We start from the raw sequence: 20,827 nt of genomic DNA, 5'->3' as shown, positions 1-20,827 counted from the left end.
CGGGACGTTAACTTTTAAAAGGGCAAATTTGGAATTAAATGGTCCTTAGGGTCTCGACGCTGATTGTGATTACAGCGCGCGTGACGCGTGGGAAATAACAAATTGCTAAATCGGAGGTGATGGACCCCCAAGGAAAGTAGTGAGCGCGTCGGAAAACTTTGTCAAGAAAAGGGTAATTATGGCATAAAATAATGGAAGAGAATTATATAGACCATGACTTTTGTTTTATTATAATAAAAACATAATATAAAAATTTTTTAAAAAAACTATATTATTCAAAAAATAAATTAAAAATATTGTTCGTATTTTTATCTATTATTAATAATTAATCAACATTACTTATTTTAATACATTAAATCTAACTTCTCGATTGTGTAATTCAAGAAATACAAAATGAAAGAATTTATTTTATAAATGGAAGGCAAAGCTCGAATAACAAACGTAATTAGTGTGACTTAAACCTAGGCCTCACTTGGAGCGGTGAACATCCTTAATCATTAGGTCATCACATGGGGTTAGCTAAATCTTTAGTTTTAATTTATATATAACTGTAACACTAATTAAGTGATAATTTATTTATAGTGTTAATATTTGTTTTAATTCATATATAACCGTAACATTAATTAAGTGACAATCAATTTAAAATAATAGGTATAACTTAATATGAATCCAAAGTTTAATTAGTAATAATAATTGTGACACTGATGATTAGGAAATTTAATTAGAAAATAAATAAAATTAAAATTATTTCATGTTTTATATAAAAACGCTATTGATGAAATAATTATAAATTTTATATTATATTAAGAGAAAATATTTGGTACAATAAAGTTTTTAAAATCCACAAACAAGATCATGAGTTTGACAAGTATCTTATAAGAGTATATTAAAAAAATATATTTAAAAAAATTATTTGTAAAATAAAAAAGAGAGTATATTATCAGTAAACCCAATACTCACCTTTATATTAATAATCTTTTAATATACTTATTTGAAAAGAACCGTGAAAGTAAATATTTCATTAATGATTAAATTACTATTGCTATTATATATTTAATATTTTTTGTTCAAATTTTTTTCAAACTCATACTATTATAAATGTTGTAGGTTATATTGTAATTCTGACCATAAAAATTATTAAAATTTCACCCACAAACTTAAATAATAGATTTTTGTTGTTTTGTTGCGTATAAATTATTTACGTATAAATTATTGATTTTTTACGGTAGTGATTTCACAATAAGATTTAACAATAATATATAATTGAATTAATTTCTCCATTTTCATAAAGTATGATGATTAAAATTTGATAAAGTACTAGAATTAATTTTTTATAAATTAAAGTAAAGTAATTAATTTCTCAATTTTCTAAATTTAAAAAAAAAATCAAAATTCGACCTGGTTAAATATATTATTAATTCTCCAACTTAAATATAAAGCAAGATTATAATTAATTAAGTAGAAGAGCACGTATGAAGTGGACCATAAAAACATGAACAGTATAAAAATTAACATTTAATAATTTTATATTTATATATTTTCTAACATTAACTAAATCTAAATTATATATGTATATTTTTCAAATTATGTCAACTCAAGTCTATTAAGAATTTTTTTAAATAATTTCATTATAAGTTCTGATCATATTTGTTTTTTTTTTACACAATGCTTAGAACTACTCATAGCCCCTTCCTAATCCATAAATAGAAAGATAATACGCATCAATGCACTCGAACATACATCCTCCTGTATTAGCAATAATACCCATGTCAATCGAACTAAGACTCAAATAACAATAGAGAATACTTTTTTTATATTTGTATTTATTATTAAATCAAATAAATAAATATTTTTTATTGTTTTATTTGAAATCCATTTGATAAGTCAGAAGGTAGAATATTCTTTGTCTAAGCTCCATTTAGTAACAGTAAAATTGGCTATTAAATTATATCAATTTTCTCATTTAGGTATTAAATAATAAGTTTCGTTTCATTTTACATCAAAATGATATAACATCCAGTAAGAACATGCCACGTGGTGTATTCTCTTTGATAATTTTTTTTGGATTCAAATAAAATAAAATAAAATAAATAGTTTAATTACCACTTATGAAAAAAAAACTTTAATATTACGTTTGATAGGAATAGTGTATAATAAATTAATTCAGTTGGTAATTAGCAAAGAGATTTTTCGTTTATTTTGAATAGGTATTATTTTTTTATAAGAATTTTTACTTGTTTTTCTAATTTCAAGTTTTAAATTATATTAATTATTTTTCATTTTATGTCTAACTACTATAATACATATATATAATGAATAAACATATTATTACACTAATAATTAAACGAAATATAAGTACTTAAATGAAAAAAATTGATATAATTTAAATGCGGATTTTATATTTAAGGGTAAACTACAAAAATTGTCACTTTTTGTTTGCCTCATATTACATTTTAGTCACTTATGTTTGAAATGTTACGTTTTAGTCACTTACATTATCGTTTTGTTACGAAGTGATCACTCTACCGTTAAACTCTGTTATCTCCCTAATGGCAGTCTTATATGATAATCCAAATGGGTTTTAAATGCCAACTTGGATGTCCAGTTACTGAGATGAAAATAGGTTTTTAATTAAATAATTTTAATTTGGATTGTCATGTAGAACCGTCGGTAAGGCGGTAACGGAGCTTAACGGTAGAGTAACCATTTCATAACAAAATGATAACATAAGCGACTAAAACATAACATTTCAAACATAAGTGACTAAAATGTAATCTAAAGCAAACAAAAGTGACTATTTTTGTAGTTTACCCTATATTTAAACCTTATTTAAATTAAACGCATTAGTATGAAGCAGAAAAAGGTTTCTTTCCCATTATTCTTTTCTTAAGCAGCCAATTTAGTACTTAATTCTGTTCTCAGACAAATCCTAGTTGTAGAATTTTTAAATATAAATATTGAAGTGAAAGAATATATATACGTATGTTTTTATAATATGCTTTTTTTAGTGAGTTTTGATTGAAATAATATTTAAAATAATTTAGAGTACGGCTTTTGTTGATCAGTCCTAGTTTGGTTGATGTTGATATTTTTGTCTATGTCGGAATATATGGATTTGAGTGTGCTGAAGCGTATTTATCTTTCTATTTAAGGATTGGGGAAAAACTGTAGATAGTTCTAGGCATTTATATTAAAAAAAGAGTAGACTTCCGTTGACTATTTCATTTTTTGGGAATTCTTGTTCAAAATTATACAACTATGTTAAGTTATTAAAAAGTTATTTTTTTTCTAAAATAATAAATTTAAGACTTTAAACAAATAAATTCTAAATTAAATTTATCATATTAAAGTCTATTATTTTTTTTCATTTGTTTTAGAAAAAAATATATACACGTATGTTATAACTTGAAATTCAGTTATATTGTCAACATGGTTTTACTTTGACCTGTATAAATTCAAATAAATTTATTTAACTCAAATTTCTTTTACTCGATTTAATTTCTAACAATCTCAATTTAAATTAGGTTATTAAAATAAATCTTATCAATTCAAAATTTTTTCTACTCAATTCAACACGTTAAAACTAAAGTTTTTGAATTCCTTAATTCAATCGGTTAAACTTACTGAAATGAAAATTAGATATTTGATTAATTTGACTTTCGATTCAATTTTTAAAATTTAATACAATGATATCATACATAAAGTTACCATATAACTTTTTTTGTACCTGTATGCAAAATATGAGATAAATATTAAATTTATATATGAATTTTGATCAAATATGTAATGTTCTATATGAACTATGATTTTATCCGATTCTAAATTTTTATTTGATTTAATTTTCACAAATCACTAACACAGTTATCAATATAGTACCATTTTATGTTTACATGTTGCATAAATGAATAAACTTATTTATCCAACATAAAATAAAGCGGTGTATTCATTTATTTAAATGCATACATTTGAACCATAATTAAAATTTCGTATATATAATTACACCAAATCAAAATTACATATTAAATCAAAATTAATACATAATTTTGAGATTTAATTTGCAAAATATTGGTTAAATTGGTGGGTCCTGGACTATATGCTAAAGGTAAATTAGTTGGTCTACTATAAAGTAAGTAATTTAGTCTTTGAAACAAAAAGTAAAAATTTTAAAAGGCTGTAATTTTTATTCATCATTTTGTAATTAGGGTATTTATTGTCAGTAACAGTGATTAATCCTTTTATTATAAATGCTAAATAGTTTGGACATAAAATGTATTCCATTTCTAAAAACCGAAATTAAACCCTATATCATATCTCGTGATTAAAAGATAACAACCTTAAACTTTAAAAAAAAATCCCAATTTATGGTGTTTAAAGTGACGTGAACCTCCTTCAATTTAAGATAAGAATTAAATTATTCATTTTTTCTTGCCACTTTAATTAACTTGATGTCAGCTTCCTTTAACGTTTATTCTTCCCATTGTTAAAGTATAAGAATTTTGAAAAAAAATTTATTGGGGAAAAAAAAGGAAGTATAAGATTTTAGAATTAACTGAAATTATCTTAACTTTACTTGTTAGAAAAAATGGCAATGAAATACACGTTGATAATGGCAATAGAATAATTGTAAAAAAAAAAAGAATGTACAGATTTTACGTGGAAACTCTTTCAAGAAAAAATTACGGACAGAAAAGAAGAAATTCACTAATATTGAAAAAATGAATAATATAAAAAGAGTTCCGACTGCATCTATTTAAAGGTTGAAAAACCCTATTTTAATCAATGTTGAATAGAGAAGTGTAGTTTTATATAGATTCTACTTGTACGACACTCAGCCTCTCGCCTCCACAAATCCCCTTGTTTTTTTAATGTATTTATTTCTTCAACAAGTGATGGAATTCGAGTTACACAAACTTTAACAACTTATTTTTTGTATTTAAATTAAATTTAAATCCTAAAATTATCATTATCGAAAGCTCTAACCAAATTATTTGTCAACATCTAACTCTAACTTTGATAATTTGTTTTTGACTAAAAGAGAATATTTACTAAGATTATTTTGGGGGAGGGTTAGTTGAGGGATGTATGACATTTCAAGATAGGGTCTAGGGTTTGAACAAAGAGTAAGGGGAAGTGGTGGGTATTTGTATCTTTCTTCTACATAATTCTAGAACCTTCTTCATAGCATTGCCATTTGCATTTGCTATAATGCCATTAGAAAAGGACTTTTCTTGAAAAAGAAAAAAATTTGTTGCTCTCTTTGAATAATATACAAAAATGAAATTTCATTGTACTTTTTCTTTTAATTCCAATTGTTTTCTCCTAATGATTGGTATTTGATTAAATTCATTATTATTGAAATGTTTTGAATGGAGAAGCTTCAAATTATGTCATTGATTAATATATATTATGTAGATGACTAACTTATCTTTTGGGGGAAAATCGAATTATTAAAATTTTGTTGTTTCACAAAAGTTCTGGGGTTTCTTCTTCTTCTACATTTAAGATGCTAGATTTAATTATGATATCAGTCTTTATACATTTTACATATTTACAATTCAGTCTTTTTTATTTTTAATTTCAGGAATTTAATCACCTATTCTCTTGAGCTGATAATTTTTACAATTTTTTATTCAACCAAAAACCTTAGAACCTCGTATTCAACATTTTTATTTGCTTATTTGGCTTTTTACGTGCGTAACATTAGCAGCGTGACTAAATTTGTTTTTGTGTTTAAAATATAATAGTAATCTTTTAATTTTGTTATTAAGTGGGTTTCAATTATTAATTTTTTTAAAAATAGAGAATCTTAAAATTAAAGTAGAAAGATTAAAAGTGTAATTAGACCAAAATAGTATTGAATTTACTTAATGATTATGTATTTTTGCTTATTGTTAATTAATTTTAAATTAAATTCTATACAAAAATCAAATCTTGCCCATGTTTCAAATCACCATCACACCCTACTTTGACATTTACATTCTCATTTGTGCACTAAATTAAGCTCTCTTTAACAAATGGACATACAACTAAAACCATAGATGAAAATGTTGATAATACATGTTTTTCCCTCAAACCCTTTTATGCTATATCTCCAATTTAAACGAGACATTTAATCTTATAATTTATTTGGATTTAGTAATGTAATTTAATTGTTAAGTTAAGTTCGATTTTTTGATAATTTAAACTCAACTTGACTCAATTACACTTAAACTTGAGAAACAAGCCATACTATGTGGGGTTTATTATCACAAATTTTGCTTGAATTGTAAGAGATTTTGGGTCATCCATTGTGTTGGAGCCACCTACTACAAAGTGTTAAGCCATCAAGCCATTTATGCCCCCCCCCCTTTTTACAGTCTAAAATGATTGGATGGTGTATGTGGATCTAAAGTTAGGCATTAAGGTGTCAACAAGTGTTCCTTTCCATATATATATTAGTCGTCTTTTATCATGATCAATGGGTCAATCACATGATCCACAGCTTTGTTGTTGATAGCTTAACATGTGACTCTCTAAGCCTTCTTTTCATTTTCACTTTTTGATACACACATTAAAATACCTGCAAAATCACACTCTCAGATTGTAGAAATATATAAGAATTGGGGTTTCTGTTAAAAACTTATATGTATGAAAATACATACAGATTTGTTAATTCCCATCAGCATAATATATAATATAATATCAGTTATTGCTGATGCAGCATCTCAGCCCAGAATCATATCACAGAGGGGTTGTAGTTGCGGCACTCATCCAAAGAGAAAGCAACAACATAAAGCTTCCATGGCTGCAAATGACAAACAAGATCACCTTCTTCAACAATATAATATAAGTTATTGCTGATGCAGGATCTCAGCCCAGAATCATATCACAGAGGGGTTGTAGTTGCAGCAGTCATCCAAAGAGAAAGCAACAACATAAAGCTTCCATGGCTGCAAATGACAAACAAGATCACCTTCTTCAACAATATCTTTGAAAAAATAATATTTGTGTGTATATATATTCTATACATTTAAATGCAAACTTACAGTTTTTAAAAGGAAAAAAAAAAAGAAAAAAAAGGACTGCAGAGCACATAGGATCCCTCAAGAAAAAAACCCAGGTTTCTCCACTAGGTGGTGGTGGGGTTGCATGATACAGAGGAGTCGGCCCTTGATAAACACTTGAACCCCAAATTTTTGACAGCTAAAAATGGATCTAAAACTGTATAAAATTCATCAAACCAAGATTTCCCATTCGTATGATTTGATAAGAACAGAAGAGATCGTGATGATTTGATACCTGGAGGTCTGTCAGGCATATAGGTTGTAGGTTTGGGATTAAAGCAGACAGCCATGGCAGGTCCTTGCACAATTTATGCATGACAAAACAGAGAATCGTAAGCAAAGAATTGGATCCAGGAAGGGAAATGGAAAAAAAAAAATCCTTGGAACAATGCTTACTTCATAAACAATACAGTGCTTTCACATCAATAGAACAAATTGTATAAATGTATTTTATATTACATGAACTCAACTTTTAAGACAATTATTATGAGTATGTTGTCTTGATGAACATTAATAAAGTTAAAGGAAAATACTGTAAAAAGGGTAGGCGTGGCAAAAAGTAAAAGCTGTTAGCACTTTATTTGATTCTATCAGAAGTTTCCTGGAAGTGGGTTCAATATTTGTTCAGATTCCGACAGGTCTTTTGGTCTGGTCTGATAAACCAATAGTTTTGTTTTTCTTCTCCTTTTATTATTTATTATATTATCTTTGTTCAAGCAATTAGGTGATTATTGTTATGGTTTAATTAAACATGCGGGGTCATTGGGGTTTGGATTATGAGAATATTCACTTATATATGTGAATTGGATTAATTCACTTGATTTTAAGTCCCATTCATTTTTGTTTTAGGCTTAATTGAATGATCCCTTTTTAAATTATATCATTTTTACTTATTTCTCTAATTTTTTTCTTGAATTAAATATTAAAATTATAATTTTGTGGTCATTATAATCATCAACCATCATTTCAAGAAATTATTTTATGTATTCACATGATCCTTTTTTAATTGTTTAATGACATTTCAATAATTTTTTTTTCATGTCATTGATACATCGTTTTGATAATTTTTTTACCCAAAACTTTGAATGCTAAACCCTAAATATCAAACCCCAAACTCGAACCACATTCAAGGTTTCGAGGTTCAAGATTCAAGAAAAAATTATCAAAATTATATATCAATGAAATGAATGAAAAAAATATTAAAATATTTCTAAATAATAAAAAAATCATAAATAATGTGGCAGGAATGATACATAAATTAACTACTAAAAAATTTCTTTGAACCAATCAAAAGTTGAAAAGGTGACCTTTTTATTATATAAAAAAATAAAATTTAATATTATAATTTTCCTGTTAATTATTCTTCTTTTCGAATTCCTCCATTTTTATTCCCCTTCCTCTCTCTATCATCTTCATGTAATTTATAATTTAATTTTCATTTACTTTACTCAAATAATCAAAAAAAATTACATAAATGTATTTATTCAAAAACAATCATCTAAATAACTTAAAATGAACAGTAAAATTGAGTTATGAAGACTAGATGACCGACACCACTATTTTTTCTATTAAAAAAAATAATTTTTGGGGTTTTGGGCACTAGATGGTTGGCACCCAAATTTTTTTTTCAATTTTTTTTTGTGCTGGCACCCCTTTATTTGATTTTTATTTTTTGAGGGTGTCAGGTGCCGGCCGACAAAGGCTCGAACTCACCCAACAAATTGCAACATTAACTCCTCATTGTTTTCTCATCTTTTCTATTTTCTAAGTTTGATTACATATTTTATATTTTACAACAATATTGGACTATTTATAATGTTTGTTAATTATTATTGCATCGCTGACATTATTATTAAATTTAAAAATTAATTTAAATATAATATGTACAATTAAATTAAATTTTTTTGATAAAATTAGGACCTGCAATAATAGTTTTCATCTTTTATAATAATTCAAATAAACATTGCTCTAAATTTATATAGGTAACGTAATTAAATTTTTGGGTTATTTGAATAAAATAATCCATTAAAATCTAAATGAGAATTGTATTTATTTTCTTATTTATGTATTTTCACTTCTTTTCTTTAACATTTGTTTTTTCATTTTGGGTTTCGTTGAAAGCACATCTCCGGGTTTGATTCATCCTGTTCTTTATTTTACTTTCAATTTTTATTTTTATTTTTATAAAAACCATCAAAATTACTAGAACCGTTAGAATTCTCCAAATACAAACCCTAACCCTAGCCTTATTTAAACTTGAAACCACCGTTAAAATCCAAGTGGAGGCTAATGATTTCAAGTTTACAAGATGTAGCAGTAGTTCATCGGGTCGGGTTTTTAATCGATTCCCCAATCTGACCGATTTAGACCTCGTTAGTTCTTGTATTCGGATGCTGAAACACTTTTGACATATTAGTGACTCACACAACCAATTATGAATGGGTTGTGTAATAAAGTTGAGCCTAGTTCAAATATTGTTAAATTCGAGTTTAAAATTTAGAGTTTGATATTTGGTTCAAACTTAACCGAACATCTATTTTTGAGCTCGATCTCGACTTGAGATATAATCGAGTTATTCGAGCTCGAGTTTAATTAAGTTTGTTTATCAATTTTTATACTAAAGTTAGAACTCGTGCTCGACTCAATAATTAAGCTTGAGGTTAACAAAATATTAAGGGTAGTAACGTAGTTTAATAATATAAAAAATATGAAAAGCTCAATAAGACTTATGAGTCGTTCGAGTCAAGTATTACTAAGCTCGAATTCAGCTCGACCGATAGCTCAAACTCGAGCTCGCTCTATAGTTACCGAATCGAATTTGAATTTTTTTCGAGTCAAGTTCGAGTAGCTGAAGGGAGAGAGAGTTGAAGATGAAAATAAAGGAATTGGAAAAGAAGAAGATGAAGATGAAGAGAGAAAATATAATATGGAATAATAATCTAATTTTTATTTAAGATTTAATTTTTTTATATAATCAAAATGACACGTATCAACTAGTGTTTGACTCTATATTTTTTTTATAGAGGGTAACAGTTGTGGCTCATAATGGTTACAAAATTATAGTTTATGCACCTAATTCGACAAAAAAAAAGTTTAGATACCTAACTCAAAAAAACAATATAGTTTAAGGACACATCAACGCAATTTCAAGCAATATATCAACGTGAAGTGCTAGATAATTTCTTTCTTTTTCTTGCTTGTCGATGTATAACCAGGTATCATGCAATAGAAAATTCCTGGAGGTATTGGCTTGGGCCTAGAAACGGAAGATTAAGTAACCCGTGAATCCAACAAGTTGGTTTATAATAATTCATGAAGGAAATTCTCATATTTCTGCAAGCCAATTAGATGCGAAATCTAAAAATTAACTTTTTTTCGTAGTTGCACAAGAGGTTTTGTTTTTTGTTAGAAGTCATTTTTTTTAAGGAATTGCTTAGTCGTCTAGTAATAAGTAAGAGTAGTCGATAGTATTAGATATAGATTAAAAAAAAAAGAGAGCAAGGAATAAAAAAGATTTCTACGAATCAATATTTGTGAGGCGACCTTTCTTGTATTCTTGTATTAGATCCAAAGGTTTTTTCTTGACCTAACTACAAAGATGATGGATCGATTTCTTTTTCTTTTCTATCATTGTCCTGCCGCTCTATTTTTGTGAATACCATTTATAATGATTGATGAAGCAAAAAATTTCACTTGAACTTATTATTTCAATTGGTATTTTTGCTTATCCCCCTCTCGTTTAAAAATTGAAACTTAGATAAGTGCTTTTATAAACATATGTATAAAAAAGAACATATTTCATTTAGCTCCTTCATGCCTACCATAACTAGTTATTTCGGTTTTTTACTAGCGGTTTTAACTATAACCTCAGCTTTTTTATTGGCCTGAGTAAGATACGACTTATTTAAAAATTAATTCAATGAACGAACAATTCATAAAAATAAAGCTTTTTGTCCTATTCCATATATTCTATAGCTCCTTACCGTGTTAATTATCAATTATTAGGTATTGATATTCATGGGCAATAGAAATTAATATTTAGGGATAGATATTACCTTTCTTGTTCTCCTTTCAAAAAAATTGAAATGATTGAAGTATCGATTTTAGATAGAATTCTAGGGGTGTGCATTTTTCAAATGTAACAAAATTAACTAGTCGAGCTGAATTAATTCGGTTAATTGGTCGGCTACCAAATCTAATTTGATCGGTAGTCAGTTAAAGGTTTTTTGAAATTTTTGTCATTAGTTAATACAATTCAAAATTAGGTAATTAATCGATTAATAAAAATTAATAAAATATTATAGGTCCAATATATTAGATAGGTCCAATACAGTCCAAAATATAAAATTTAATGGATTTATATATATTCTTATAATGAGCTTAAAAAGTATTATGAAAATTAAAATTATTTGAAAAATAAATGAAACTAAATAAACAAAAGTAAAATTAAAAATAAAAGAAGAAACATGTCAAACCCTAATTAATTTGAAATCATTCACGTCCGTTAATAGACTTCTAAAAAATTTGGTTCAGTTAATGGTTAAGAGTTTTAAAATTTTGGTTAATTCTGTTAATGATAATTTAATTCGGGTATTAATTAAAATGACCGTTTGAACATCCTAATCATTTTAGTTCAAGTAATACAAATTATTTGATTGAATCATTTTGAATTCAAATAAATTAAGATTTGGAGTGTTAATATAATGAAATCAAGTTAGGGTCAAATTTTTTTCAAAATTGACCCAGCTTACCACTGATTAATTAAACAACTTTTAATTTCTTTTGGGACAAAATGAGAAAATTATCCAAAATATTGATATATAGTTGGTTTAGGGTTAATTTAATTAGGATTGGAAGAATTCATATTTAAAGAAATTAAATTACTTTAAGTTTGGATTATTTTCAAATATTTGTTTAGGTATTTTGAGTTGGGACAAAACTATATTTAATCTTGAATTTTATATTTTTTTTCAATTTGGTTTCTATTTTATTGGGTTCACATTAGTCTATAAACTTAACCTTTCTCAATTTGGTCTATGAACTTGAACTCCATTCCGGATTGATGATGTGACGCTCTAGGATTGTTCCATGTAATCATCTAAAAATTACAAAATTTTATATAAAATAAAATAAAAACAAAAATTTTAAAAAAATTCTAAAAAAAAAACATATTGGTGATGGTGTAGGACAATCTAAGTGTGCCACAACATTATACATTAACAAAATCTAAGTTCAAGGATCAAATTGGAAAAAGCTGCCAAGTTTCAAAACTATTATAGATGAAAAAGGTTTAAGGACTAAATGTTACTACATCTCTTTTGAGTTCGAACCAATTCATGTCCAAATTGAATGGTTCAAACTATTAACTTTTTATAATTAAGTCAAGTTAGATTGAGTTTAGAATTAAATTAATTGGATTAAATCTTTGAATCTGAGTTAGAATCAATTGATTGCTTAGCACTTCTTTATTAACAAAATTTAGTTCAAATTTTGGTCAAACAATTTTTTTTGGGGGGGGGACAAAACAGAAAATTATCCAAAATATTGATACATAGTTTGGGCCCTGACCCTAAACCCAAACTCCCATTTACAAACTATTGTTCTTTGCAAGTTTCAATTATAGGCTTCAAAACTATAACAATCTTGGGCCTAATGACAAAAAAAGAAAAGCCTTCAGTATAATTTTATGGTCCAACTAAAGACAAAATAATGCTACATTATTTTTTCCACTTATTATAATAATATTAAATTGGGTTAATATGTATCGAGGTATTTGAATTTAGCAATTTTCATCTACTTTGTATTTAAATTTTTTTAGACCTAACTGGTATCTAATTTTAAAAATTGTAAGTTAAATTTGATATTTTTTTAGCTACCTGATTAACACCGTTAAAATATATTGATGTGACACTGACAACCAATAACATAGTGATACCTGACATGTGGAAAAAAGTAAAATATGTATTTAAAATTATAAAAAAATTATAGTTTTTACACATACGGAATTAGAGGTGCTCATGGGCCGGGCCGGGCCCATAAAAAATTTCGGCCCGGCCCGAAATATGGGTCTGAAATTTTGCCCAGGCCCGGCCCAAGAAAAAATCATAAGCCTGGGCCCGGCCCGGCCCATTTTTTTAATAAATACCAAAAAATCTATTTTAAAAATTTAAAAAATATTTTAAAAATATTTTAAAATTAAAAAATAAAAAAAATCTTTTAAAAATCTTTTAAATTTAAAAAAATTTAAAAAATAAATATATTTATTATATCGGGCCGGGCTGGGCCCGGGCCAAAAAAGTGGTGCCCGAGGCCCGGCCCGTTTTCTAAACGGGCCTCGTTTTTTTGCCCAAGCCCATATTTCAGGCCTATATTTTTACTCAAACCCTCTCATATTTCGGGCGGGCCGAGCCGGGCCGCCCGGCCCATGAGCACCTCTATACGGAATGTACATGGACTAAAATTTGTCCAGATCCATTTAAATCTGGACAACTATTTGTCTTTATTCATTTTAGGCATACTTTTTAGTATTTTAATATATTTTAAATTTTCTATAACATGACATATTTTTATATTATTATTTTAAATTTTAAAATATTTAAAATATAAAAATTAAAGAAGTATAAATTTATAAAAAAAATTAGAAATATTATTTGACTCTAAAATGGAACTAGATAATTAGTTGTCTATATATATTTGAACCTCCATTACCATTTATCTAGATGCATTCCAAATATGTTTTTTTAGTAATTTTATATCTTTTTAATTTTTTTTATAAATTATCATATTTGTACCTTTTATTCAATTAAAAATACATAAAAAATTTATTTTACAAAATATGATGTTTTATACTTTTTTTATATTTTTTTACACAAACTATATTGTATAAATTTGGACAAATATGATTTATAAAATTTGGTATTTTATACTTTTTTATAAAATATGAAATGAGATAATATATTACATGTAACGCCCCAAAATTTTAAGAATTTAGTTGTGAGAATTTGCAATAATTAGATTTCTGTATTTTTGGTTTGTGCTCTATTTTTGTGTTAAAGTTATGGAGTTCGAGTCGCCTCATTAAAAGTTTATTGTTTTGAAATCAACCCATAAGCACGCGTTACCCGATTAAGTTCAGTTCAGTGTGAAATTGTGTCAAGAATGAGCTTGCTGGTTTATTAGTTAAGCATCTGTCTGTATTCTGTCTGATCTTGAATTTGAATTCCATCGTATGCGTTAGGGAAATATATTTTTGTCAAATGTCAAAATCTGCCTAGAAGTTAGGAAATTAATTAACGATAGTTTCTTCTTCTTTATTTTTATTTTTTTCTTTTTGGTCGTTTTCTATCTTCTTCTTTTCTTCTTTTCGTTTTGATTATTTTGTTAATAGGAGTAGTGGGGAAATCCGGGATTAATGGAAACTCTATTATTTGTCACCGATTAGAAGGCTATTGGGTAAGTAACTGACAATGTGAGCATCTCTGCAATCTTTCTTCACCTCGTAAATTTCTTGGAACGGGGTATTTTTGTGAGTTACAAGAATCTCTTATTAACGATTGTGTACTTACCTAGCAGGCGAGGCTATTAACAACAAGGAATAGCAACAAGACAATCTTTGTGATTGTTGCTAAAGTTTCGGTAAGTTTGGGTCGGTTGAAAGTTTCGTGTTGAAACTTTCGACATAGGCACTAAGTGAGTAATCGGGAAATTCTGTCAATTAAATGGCTAAATTGTGTTACTGAATGCTTGTTTTAGGCTTCGGAGATCTTTTGAGTTGTTGTCTATTCGGAATCTTTCCAGTGCGTATCGAAAACCTTAGTTTTTGCAAGTTTTGATTGCCGAAAATAGTGGCTGTCGACGCCACACGGCCAGGCACACGGGCATGTGACTAGGCCGTGTGAGCCACACAGGCGTGTGGCAGGCCCTTTAACTCGTTGTTTATTGATTTAGAGCCACACGGGCAACGGACATGGGCATGTGTCTGGACCGTGACATGAGTGTGTACCAAGGCCATGTGAGCCACACGGGTAGGGACACGATTGTGTACCTAGGCTGTGTAACTCACTGTTTATGCTTGAAAACTACACGGCCAAGGTACACGGGCGTGTGACCCGACCGTATGGCAGATTATTGGGCCCAAAAACTGTCTTTTGAGGCCGAGAATGTTATTTAATCTTGATATTGGTTCACTCAATGTACGAATGATTGAATTTGATTATGTAAGAACTGTCTGATACATTAAGACTGATCTGTGAGCAACATAATTAAATGTGCAATGTAATACCTACTCTGTTATTGAATTGTCTTATAAATTGTATAATGACTTAGAATGAATGAACATATGACGGGTAGTTGTGTTCTGCATTGGCATGTGTTGGGATGTTGCGAAGGAGGAAGAAATTTGTTCTGAAATCGTGGTTACGCCACATTGTATATAAATCTGATTCTGGCACTTGTTGCATATTGAAATAGTAGCTAAGCTGCGTATCTGTAAAATTGTCAACGAACACTTTGAGCTGTTTAGGGTTGGTTGGGCATTGAATGTCTTAATGGTGTGTTGGGATGGTTGAAGACGGTGTGCAGTGGGCGGGGATAGAAATATTGCATTTGAATCTGGTCTGCATCGTATTTGAACTGAAGTTGCATATATATATATACATATGTAGCTCATCTGCTCTGAATCTGAACTGAAATTACTTCTACAACGAACCAAATCTCTTAATTTAGAATTTCGCTGTAAATAAATTTTAATAGAATAAATATCTTTTACGCACTGAGTTCACAACTCATACTGTTACTGTTGAATTTTAGGTGGTTCGCAGACTTGAACGGGTTGGTTCCGTGGAAGCTCGGTCGAACTGTTAGCTTTCTTAAAACTATTTTAGTAGGAGCCTCGTTAAACTATAACTGAATGACCTTAGTAGATCATATACTTAACTAATACTTGTGTTGAATTTTATGTAAATCATGGTTTGGTATTATTGTGTCTTGTGTGATATTTGATTTATCATGTAACTCTCTAAGCTCAGACTGGACGTCTAGGCTGGGTCTAGGGTGTTACATTTCATATATTTTTAATTTCATCATAATAATATAAAAATATAATATTTTATGAAAAATAAAATATATAAAATTACTCAAAAACATGTTTAGAATGAATCTGGACAAATAGTTGTTCAAGTTCAAATGTATCTTGACAAATGATTGTCTAGATTCTTTCTAGTGTCAAATAAAATTTCTAATTTTTTTTTATAATTTTAAAATTTAAAATAACAATATAGAATATATGATATGTTATAATATATATATATATATATATAAATTACTAAAAAATATGTCTAAAATGAACCTAGGAAAACAATCATTTCTCCAAGTTCATTTTTTATGAGTAAAAAATATATTTCTTTTTATAAATTTAACTTTATTTTTTTCATGTGTCAAAATTTGAGGCTACCACGTATCACCATGCTATTGGTTGTCAGTACCACATTAATGTCTTTTAATGTTATTAGTTTGGTACCTAAGAACAGTACAAAGTTGGATTCCAATTTTTAAGTTTAGGTACCAATTAGATCTAAAAAAAGTGGAGGTACCAAGTAAGTATAAGTTTAGGTACCTTCGTATTGACCCTATTAAATTTTAAAAAATTGTTTAAATTGACTTATGCCAAAACCACGATATTAGTGAAAAGAAATTATGTGAAGAACATATTTATAAAAAATTCATATAAAAAACAAATGACTCTTTGTTTGAAATGGTTAAGTTGAAGTTATAAATATCATAATATCTTAAGTTTAAATATCATCACTATAATATTTATAAAAATAATTTATATAAGAATATAAAATGATAAAAACATCCTTGTATTGTTTGTTTCTTTGTAAAGTAATCATCTTTTAGTAATTTTTTAATTGAATTAATATCGGTTGATTCGTGATGCTTGTTTGGTTATGAATTGTTTTAGGCATAATGATTTAATTTAATCCTTCATTTAATTTTTTGCATCTTTTAGTCGTTGAAATTGCATTGTTTGTTAAAATCATCCCAAAATGGATGAAAAAATTAATATCTATCAACTTTACTGACGTGGTATCTACATGTATGCCACGTTGGCAACTAATTAATTTTTTAAAAATTAAAATATTAAAAATAATTTTAATAATTTTTATTAAATTTTAAATAAATTTTAAAATTAATTAATTGCTGACATGACATTTACGTGGATTGCCACATTAGCAAAGTTGATAGATGTTAACTTTTTTATCTATTTTTGGATGATTTGACAAACAACGTAAGTTTAAAGGATAAAAGGGAAGAAAAAAAATAATGGAAGGCTAAAATAACTTTTTTTGTAAAATTGAAGGACCAAACAAATTATTATGCATTTTTATAAATGACAATTACGAGTTTAAATAATATTATAGATTATCATAGACAAGTTTTTATATATTCATAGATCTACATGGCATTTATATTGCTTAAATATTTTGAGCCATTTAGGAATGTTATTATTACTAGAAATTTTATCATATGTGTATTCGTGTGGAAATTACGTATTTAGAACACAAGCGTATGTTTAAAAATAACATATAATAAATAATGAAACGTAAGGTTTGATACTAATAATTATAACAATACATATGCATATGTACTATATTAAAATAAAAAATTGACTTGTGACACCAATACAATTAGTGACATTATCTATATACCCTTTTATTTTATTTAGTCACGAAAACAAAAAGGCCATCAAAATAATAATTAATAATAATAATTATTATTATTATTTAACAAAATTATATATTAGTCCTTTCCTACCCGAGTTAGTATCTGGTTAATTTATAACACCAACTCAGTCAAAAATTATATTTATAGTATATATACACAAATTTGGATGAGAGAAAATATTTTAGGCTTAAGAATGTAAAAAGTTCTTGAACTTTTTCAAAAAAGTAATTAAGTCTCTGTTTTTTTTTTTGCACTCAATTAGGTACTTGAACTTTCAAAATGCATCAAAAAGGCCCTCAAACTTTTTCAAAAAAAGCAATTAAGCTCCTTCTTCTTTTTTGCACTCAATTGAGTACCTGAAGTGTCAAAATTAAGTTTATAAATTGTTTATAAATGCATTAAACATGAGTTTGATTTAATCCCTAATTCTAGTGCTTTTATTTAAAAACTATATAAAAGTATGAAAAGACATAAAAACCATCAAAATAATAATAGTAGTCATTTAAAGAAAAAATATATTAATTATTTTTTAATTAAATTGATACTTAATTAACTTGTGACTAGAGGTGCTCATGGGCCAAGTCGGGCTGGATTTGGGTCAGGCTTAAGCATGATATTAATATACTTTATACTTACACAAGCTCAACTTGATTTGAAATATGGCTTAAAATTTTGTCTAAATCCGCTCATATTTGCAAAAGATGAACCTAAGCCCATTTTAGTCTCACCCATATTATTTTTATTTTTAAAAAAATATTTATATTATATTATTTTAATATTTAATAATTTAATATTTTTATTTATTTATTAAATTTTTTATATAATCATCTTAACATTATTTTAATGTTTATATTAGAATAGTATTATATATTTAGTATAAGTTTATTTTTTAATGTGTTTTAAATTACATAATATATAAAAATAACATAATATAATATAATATAAAGTATTATAAAATTAAAAACAGATTGGGCAGAGCAAGACTCGGGCCTTGAATGTTCAAGTTTGGACCAGACTCATATTTTAACTAACTCTACTTTTTTGACCAAATCCATTTTTCGAGCATAATATTTTTACTCAAACCTTCCTAAATTCCGAGAAGACTTTTGGATCTGGACGGATAACCCGATTCATAAACAAGTCTACCTGTAAAACAAATTTAATCAAGAATTTTATTAATAATATAAATAAATTACGTGACCCGCATTAAATTCGGAAGCACGCTTTATAGCTTTCAAAGTCTTCCAACTGCCAGCCAACCTTCCCACCCACTTCACCTTCCAATTTTTAAACCACTCTGACACAATAATATGGGGTCTTTTAAAGATGAATTTCAATTATTTTTATTTTTATAATATCCCAGAAGGTCTTTAATTTGTGCTTTATGAAAAATTAATAAGTTAGTTTAATTGGGTAAAATTGATAAATTTATTCGGATTTCTTTCGATTTTTTATTCATTATATTTTGTATTGATTTGATTCTACATTATAATTACTGAAACATGTATTTATATTTGTATATGAACTCTATTTGTACTTTCGGAAAAAAACTTATAGCTACTAAATTAACAATAAAATTAGTCATCGATGTTTATATATTTACCAACAATTAGATTTACTTCTAAGTTTTTATGAGGTGAGAGCACTAAATATTATAAAATTAAAATAGAATTAGACGTAACTCGACATCAAATTTATGTTGCTCAAACTTGACTAGAAATTTTTAGCCAAGTCTTTTTAATTCTCCATTAACTTTGTAAAACTAGTTTTTGATTTTATTATCTATAATTAAAATATATTAACTTATTTAACATTTCAAATATAATCAAAATAAAATTTCAAATATCATATTAAAATACTAATATTGAGTAGATTAATAATTTTTTAATAACATTAAAAAAATTCAAATCATAATTAAAATATATGTACTATTTCTAACATACAATATAATTTTACTTGATGTAATTATTATTTAAAATAATAATGAATAAACATTAATTATTTTGATAATTCAAATATAGCACTAATAAAGATTTCCTATCATTAAAGCATTTGTACTAACAATAAAAATTGATATATTGTAAAATAAACTCATCACTACTCAATTTTTTATTTTCTTAATAGTCAATAAATTCACTATAATAATTTGTAAATAATATATAATTAATATGTAGCAAAAAAATTATAAGTATAATTATTTGTAAATGATTGTAATTGTAAAATTTTACGTGATATTTGTAAATTAAAATATAAATATTTTTAAATATATAATTATCACAATTTCTATTAAATTATAATTATTTTTAAAGGTATAATTATCGTAAATTCTATTTTACATCAACTTTTTAATTAATAATAAATTTAAATTAAATATTATAATTAATTTTAAATGTCAATTTAGTAATATGTTAAAAAAGAAAATATATTATTGTCGGCTTAGAATTTTTTCTAAACTCGTGCTTATATATATATATAGATTATAGATTATAGATCTATGCTATTAAATATTTTAATTGAATTTGATTTCATGTTGAATAATATTTATTAAATTAAAATTTGATCAAAGTTTTTAAGAAAACATATAAAAATAACAATATAGAGTTAATATTTAGTATACTAGTAGTATATATTTTTTTATTTTATAAACAACCTTAAAGAATTGTAATGTATATATATATTTTAAAATATTTAAATATTTAATATTTCATTATTATACCTCTATAGGACACTTGTCAATCTCCTGATCCTAATTGTGTAATGTAAAAACTCCATGATCAGTGTATTAATATTATTCCTTTAATTACAGGTAAACGCACCGCTCATCCAACCCAACCTAAGTGTAAGATTACATTTTGCTTCCTTTTACTAAAAAAATAAACAAATTAATCATTGCACATATTAAAAAATTATCTTATACATGACATTAATGATTACCTTATCCTAGCTTATAGAAACTAATTTTTAACTGTAAAAATGAAAGAAACTTTTCACAAAAAAAATCAATTTACTTTTTCATCTAATATATATAAACTAATTTACTCATTCCTTTTTATAAAGAG

At 26.4% G+C, this 20,827-nt stretch overlaps 1 long non-coding RNA gene across 2 annotated transcripts; it reads right to left on the bottom strand.

Moving 5' to 3' along the window:
• Positions 1–6,605: 6,605 nt before the first annotated feature.
• LOC107894182 (uncharacterized) lies at positions 6,606–7,726 on the bottom strand. 2 transcript variants are annotated; one of them, XR_001683177.2, is made up of 2 exons: positions 7,026–7,726; positions 6,606–6,929 (listed from the first exon to the last, which is right to left on the bottom strand). It is a non-coding gene; the product is annotated as an uncharacterized lncRNA (long non-coding RNA). The 2 variants fall into 2 exon arrangements; XR_005923575.1 differs by having other exon boundaries at positions 7,279–7,726.
• Between the last annotated feature and the right edge of the window lie 13,101 nt (positions 7,727–20,827).

The sequence above is a fragment of the Gossypium hirsutum genome, chromosome D13, assembly GCF_007990345.1.
Source record: "Gossypium hirsutum isolate 1008001.06 chromosome D13, Gossypium_hirsutum_v2.1, whole genome shotgun sequence".
Lineage (NCBI taxonomy): Eukaryota > Viridiplantae > Streptophyta > Magnoliopsida > Malvales > Malvaceae > Gossypium > Gossypium hirsutum.
Note: the sequence above shows the minus strand (reverse complement) of the source record. Positions and strands in the feature narration are given on the sequence as shown.